General features: G+C 47.6%; 1 pseudogene; it reads left to right on the top strand.

Annotated features, from left to right (window-relative positions):
• The first annotated feature begins 3,472 nt into the window (after positions 1-3,472).
• On the top strand, positions 3,473-5,311 carry LOC123166246 (FBD-associated F-box protein At1g66310-like; annotated as a pseudogene).
• Positions 5,312-6,424: the final 1,113 nt, after the last annotated feature.

Here is a 6,424-nt window from a genome sequence, read left to right as displayed (position 1 = left end):
TTTGCAAAAAGAGTAGTACAAAAATACCATTAAATGGAGCCGACAACCCTTCTGGTACATCTTGTTTGAGAATGCATCATGCAGGAAGTCCGCAATGAACTTACACCAATTCATGTTCTTCACTTCTTTCAGTTTTGCCTGCATGACACAAATTTCAGGACAAGAAGTTGCTGCATCAGAAATCAAAATGGGAAAACATAAAAAACTGGCAGTGACTAACTTACAGATGACATAGGAGTCAAAAGATTGAAGGAAAAATGAAGGAGTAGAGATACAACATTCACCAGGATGGGGAAGCATTTGTTGCTTGGGCGAAGAGATGTGGTCGGCGCAAAAACAGCTGAGATCAGGTACATGAGTAGCTTCATCTTGAAAACCTCGCCATGGGTTGTCATGCCCTCCAGTGAATTTGCCAGCACGGTCGTGTTCGGCATGGATGTCAACCCAGGAAACAAACGGGCAAACAACGTTTCCTCAATCGTATTATTGACCTCATACGGGACTTTGATCTCTCCGCGGGGCACATCCAACGTGCAGAACACAGATTCCTCGTCTAACGACAGTCTTCCACGTCCCGGAATCACAAATTCCCTGGAGGCGGGCTCGTAAATCTCACCGAGCCAGTCGCATACAGGATTCACTAGATTCTTGCACCGAACATCCATCAGAGCCTGCATCCCCAACTCAGCAGCAGCTCCCTTATGGTCGTCGGTGAATCCCTCGGTCAATATAGTCAGGCGTTCCTGTGAAGCCCTATTGCGATTACGTTTCTTCTTCTGCAAAACAGAGAAATGATCATTTGTTGCCATGTTTCACCATCATGAAGGTTTAGACCCTATTAGACGATTGCAAACTCAACATGACATTCAAAACATATGGGGGGAGTGGGGCTGGGGGGGGGGTGGACAGTTACCTCATCGCCGTCTGTTGTCCGTCTAGTTGCGCGATTCTGCCGCGGTAACTCCATGAAATCATCATCATCGTCTTGATGATCACCGCGAGCCATTCTGGTGATGTAAGAACAAAGCAAAAATGTCAGGGTGAAAATGAAAGTATGAAGTAAGCAGTTGCCACCCAACAGAATGTACTTGCCACAAAGGCTCAATTGAAAGTGGCAAAAAATACTAGGTTGCCATATATTGTGGTAACATATAATGTGGTAACTCACACTCTGTCCTCATACAAAAAATGAGTTGCCACATATTCAAAGGCGAATGTACTAGGTTGAAATTGCCATGTTAAAAATGCAAGACAATTCAAAAAGCGTTGAAAACATCTACTCAACAACATGTAATGTGGCAACTCATAAACTGACCTCATATTTAAAAATGAGTTGCCATGTAGTACGGCCAAAAATATGTTCAGATATCACAAGTCAGTATGGGCAAACACAAAAAGTGAGTATATTGTACAGAGAATTTGCCGCATTATCCTGCCTATATCATGGCAACAACCTTAGTGTGGTAACAGAAATACTTGCCACATATAATCATACTGTGCGGCAACTGACACATTTGATCAGGAAATTAGTTGCCTTCCAGTGCACATAGTTGCTGAAACTGCCATGACTACCTATTTACTACACTTTATCAGGCCTACAGCATGGCAACAGCCATATTGTGTGCACACAAAAAGTTGCCGCATGGAAAACATATTTGTTGCAACTGACACAGTTGATCAGGGAATTAGTTGCCATCCAGTGCAGATAGTTACTGAAACTATCATGTCTACCTTCTTACCGCACTTTGAAAAACAACTACCTCGATCTAGGGTTCATTGGCAACTATCATAACCTGAAATTCGTCAACAAAAAACTTCCTGCACTGCTCGCAAAATAGCATTTCAAGACAGTACGTAACTATGAACACCCACACCCCCTACGATTGTCCAACGATAAATGTGGCAACTAAACACATTGGCTTCATAAAAAATCTACAGTTCATAAGGCAATTTAACAAAATGTTGAAGTTGCCATGTTAACGCAAAAGAAACTAGAAACAAAAAGGGACACGTACTACAATGCCCAAACATATAATGTGGCAACTGACACCCTGTCCTGATATAAAAATGAGTTGCCATATCTTCACAGGCAAGTGTGGTAGGTTCAAATTGCCATGTTAAAAGTGCAGGACAACTCAAAAAGTGCATAAAAACATCCAACACACAGCATGTAAATCTGGCAAACACACACCCTGACCTCGTATTAAAAACGAGTTGCCATGTATGTTCATATATCACAAGTCAGAAGGAAAAACGCAAATTCAGTTTACAATACAGTGAATTTACCCCATTATGCTGCCTACAGCATGGCAACAGCCATTGTGTGTTCACAAAATTAGTTGCCACATGGCAAGCATGTTTGTGGCAACTGACACGGTTGATCACGAAATTAGTTGCCTTCCAGTGCATACAGTTCCTGGAACTACTATGGCTGCCTTTGTAATTCACTTTGAAACACAACTACCTAGACCTAGGGTTCAATCCCAACTATCAAATCCTGAAATTAACCAACAAAAAACTTCCTGCACCAATGGCAACAGCATTTCAGGGCAATGCATGACTAACAACTACAAAAACGCCGGCTCAAATCGAACCGCAACACCCGGATGTGGTTGCGGACATGGCGAGCCACACCGGCATCACTGCCACCGCGGTGGCGACGAACCTGCGCAATGCCATCCTAAACGGCAAATACGGGACTCCGCCGCCGACGGGAACGCCGGAGCACCGCGATTACGCCGTAATCACTATGAATCTCGAGCGGAGAAATCCACCGCAGAGGGGAGAGGGGAAAATGCAGGGAGGAATGTCAGCGCGGGGAGGAGCATTACCTTCAAGCTGCGGGCACTCCGGCGTAGACTCTCTGGTCCGGCGAGCCTCACCGGCGGCCGCGAATGCCGTCGACTCTTCCGCCTCCGCCGCCTCCTCCTCCTATCGGCTTCTCCTCCAATCGAATGAACTGCTGCGGATGGTGGGTTGGGTGAGTAGAGAAGTGGGGGGAGTAAATGGAACCGCGCACGATGGGGGTGTGAAGTATGCCGTGCTAGACGGCAACCGCATTCGGGCGACGCGTGCGGGCGCAACCGCAGTCCCACCGCACGCCCCCGAGTGGCAACCGTTGACCGCGGAGAGGAAACCGGCGTGCGGGCAACCCCTCTTACACACCACACAATCGACTTGTCCTACGTGTCACACGAAATCAGCCAGATCGTGTCAAGATTCGTGCAGTAGCTACTGGACGGCAACGGATGCGTGTGCGCGAGTTGGCTAATGTTAGACTTTTCGTATTTTTAAGATAAAATTGTCTTAACCACTGTACATGCCAGGCCGTGTGGTGCGGTGCTAGCGTGCTCGTGGGCTGGCATGCCAAGCACTGCGCGATTAGGCTGTGTGGTGCCGTGCTCACGAGCTGGCATGCCAAGCACGGCCCGCGGATGCCCAACTTTGCTCTAATTAAAAAACAAAGGAAATTTCACTACCACTCCACTCCGCCGAATCCCTCATCATTCCCCATTCTGCAATCCCACTCCTCCGCCACCACCACCACCAAGCCATGGATGCGCGGCGGCGCTCCCCGAAGAAGCGCAAGTTCGAGCGAGTTCCGGACCAAGATTCACCACCGGGGAGCGGCAGCGCCGGCGTCGACCTCATCAACGCCCTCCCCGACGCCGTCCTCTGCACCATCATCTCGCTCCTCCCCACCAAGGACGGAGCCCGCACGCAGGCCGTCGCCCGCCGCTGGCGACCCCTCTGGCGCTCCGCGCCCCTCAACCTCGTCGCCGACTCCACCTTGTCTCGCCAGCAGCGCAAGCGCGTCGTCTACGTCACCAAGATCCTCGCCGAGCACCCTGGCCCGGCCCTCCGCCTCAAGCTCCCCTACATCCGCCGACGTGACTACGGCAAGATCGACGCCTGGCTTCGTTCCCAGGCCCTCACCGATCTGCAGGAGCTCCACCTCGGCTACGACAGCCAAGACTCCCCCCCCCGCCTTCCCTGCTGTCGCCGTCCGCGCTCCGCTTCGCGCCGACACTCCGCGTTGCCACGTTCACCGACTGCCATTTCCCCGACTTGTCCGCGCAGTCCCTGAATTTTTCACATCTCCAGCAGCTCGGCTTGTATGGGGTCACTTTCTCGGCCTTGTCCGCGCATTCTCTGAATTTCCCACGCCTCAAGCAGCTCACCATGAGCGTGGTCACCATCTTGGAGGACGCTCTGCACAACATGCTCTCTGGCTGCCTTTCGTTGGAAAGCCTTTTGCTGGAAGATAATGTTGGCTTTGCTCGCCTCCGCATCAGTTCCCAGACTCTTAGGAGCATCGGTTTCTCTGCTCCTTACACACAGGGGCCTTCTCTTTTCCATGAGCTGGTCATTGAGGACGCCCCTTGCCTTGAGAGGCTGCTGCCACTCAGTCCAGACTATGGTCCGACGATCGTCCGGGTAATTCGAGCACCTAAGCTGCAGGTATTGGGTGTGCTGTCAAAGGGCATATCCAAACTCCACATTGGGACCACGGTTTTTCAGGTAACAGCAGCCTCCAACAGTCCAACAATCAGAATTCACATCAGTATTTGTCCTTATTTCAGTTTGCCATTTTTCATCAGGAAATGACTGCCATCAGCTTGACAACCACAATGCGCACGGTGAAGGTTTTGGTTATTGAATCTTTTGGCCCTAATCTTGATGCAGTAATTGGCTTTCTCAAATGCTTTCCCTGCTTGGAGAGGCTGTATGTCCTTGTGAGTACTCACAATTGTTTGTCCCAACTGTCAACATCGGCATGACTGACTTGTCCTCTTAACCCATTAACCTGTCTTCACTCTGTTTGTTCTCTCCATCTCCAGTCGCAGCCATGGATGGAGATGAAAAATGTGCAAAAATATGACCCACTGGATCCAATTGAATGCCTTGAGAGCTATCTCAAAAGAGTGGTGTGGAAGAACTACATTGGGGACATGCTAGATGTTGAATTTGCCAAGTTTTTCGTTTTGAATGCGAAGGTGCTAGAAGAAATGAAATTTGTATCCAGTAACAGTTGCGACCGCCAATGGAAGCCTAATCAACACATGTGCTTACAAGTGGACAGCAGAGCTTCTCCTGATGCTCGACTTGAATTCATTAGTTGTATGGATGTTTTAGGAGATGACAAGCGTACCCATGATTTATCAATGGCCGATCCCTTCGAGTGAACCTTTAACTTGGATTGATGCTGCATGCAAATTCGGCCCCTTTCAGAACAATGGCTTGCCTTTTTTGTAGTTGAAAGTTACCCCGCCCTTCTGATTCTCTCTATGCAATGATCTATTTTATCCAATAATGGAAGGTTTTGTGGCCCGCCTAGAGCACACCTTTAAGCTCGGGCTTTTATCCACCGTCAACTACAGAATGTGCAAGATGATATTGAAAGGGGGTTTCGGAAGTTTATTTCTGCTATGCTGTGCTTGAGTGTTAACTATTAGCTTTTCTGTGTAGGTTGTAGCGGCTGTTTCTTTTCTGTTTGATGTCATATCGCTAAGCTGTGTACACCAGCAGTAGCAGGTACTATCCTGCTGTTTCTGTTTACACTAGCAATTACTCCCTCCGTTCCTAAATATAAGTCTTTGTGGAGATTTCACTATGGACCACATACGGATGTATGTAGATGCATTTTAGGGTGTAGATTCACTTATTTTGCTCCGTATGTAGTCCATAGTGGAACCTCTACAAAGACTTATATTTAGAAACGGAGGGAGTACTTGGTATCAGCTATTATGCTTTTATAGGCTTAAATGAAGGCATGCCTATAATATTACCATGAATTCGATTTTGAAATATACAATGGTTGGCAAACCGGCAACCCCTCTCTCTGATGATTTTCATGTATGGCTTGTTTTTCCTGTTGAGGAAGATTATTAATCAACAAGTAGGTTGATATGAAAAAAGGGTTCATGGAGATTGGGCGGTAGCTGTTGTGGTCTACTCAATGGAGCGAGTTCTTCTGTGGTGGTTCGGCGGTGTGGAGCGTCAGTTCAACCAAACATTGGTTTGAAGCCATTGGTAAACCACATTCAAGGTCTCAAATTTGCTGAGGAAAGCAGAGGAGACATAAGTGGTTCCAATTTTTCATTCCCAACAAACTGACAATCTTTTAGCGCGGACAAAATTCACAACGTGTATCAGTGTCGAACCATAAATCCGGAATAGGGAAACCAGCAGTTCAAGCCTCTTTGTCTGCCAAGCAAAGCAAGTAGTATTGACAAACTGCTTCATGTGACTTTTCTGGTAACTTGAGCATTATAAATGGGGATGCATTATAAACGGAGTTAGTTATGAAAAATGGGAATGCTCCAAGTTAAAAAAAAAGGGTTTGGAACAACCAGCATGCGACGTAAGCAATTATTCAACCGATCCATGACCGCCTTTATGTGTTTCCAATTCTTCTAGCTGA

This window comes from Triticum aestivum, chromosome 7D (assembly GCF_018294505.1).
Source record: "Triticum aestivum cultivar Chinese Spring chromosome 7D, IWGSC CS RefSeq v2.1, whole genome shotgun sequence".
Classification (NCBI taxonomy): Eukaryota; Viridiplantae; Streptophyta; class Magnoliopsida; order Poales; family Poaceae; genus Triticum; species Triticum aestivum.
This window is presented reverse-complemented; position numbering and strand designations above follow the sequence as displayed.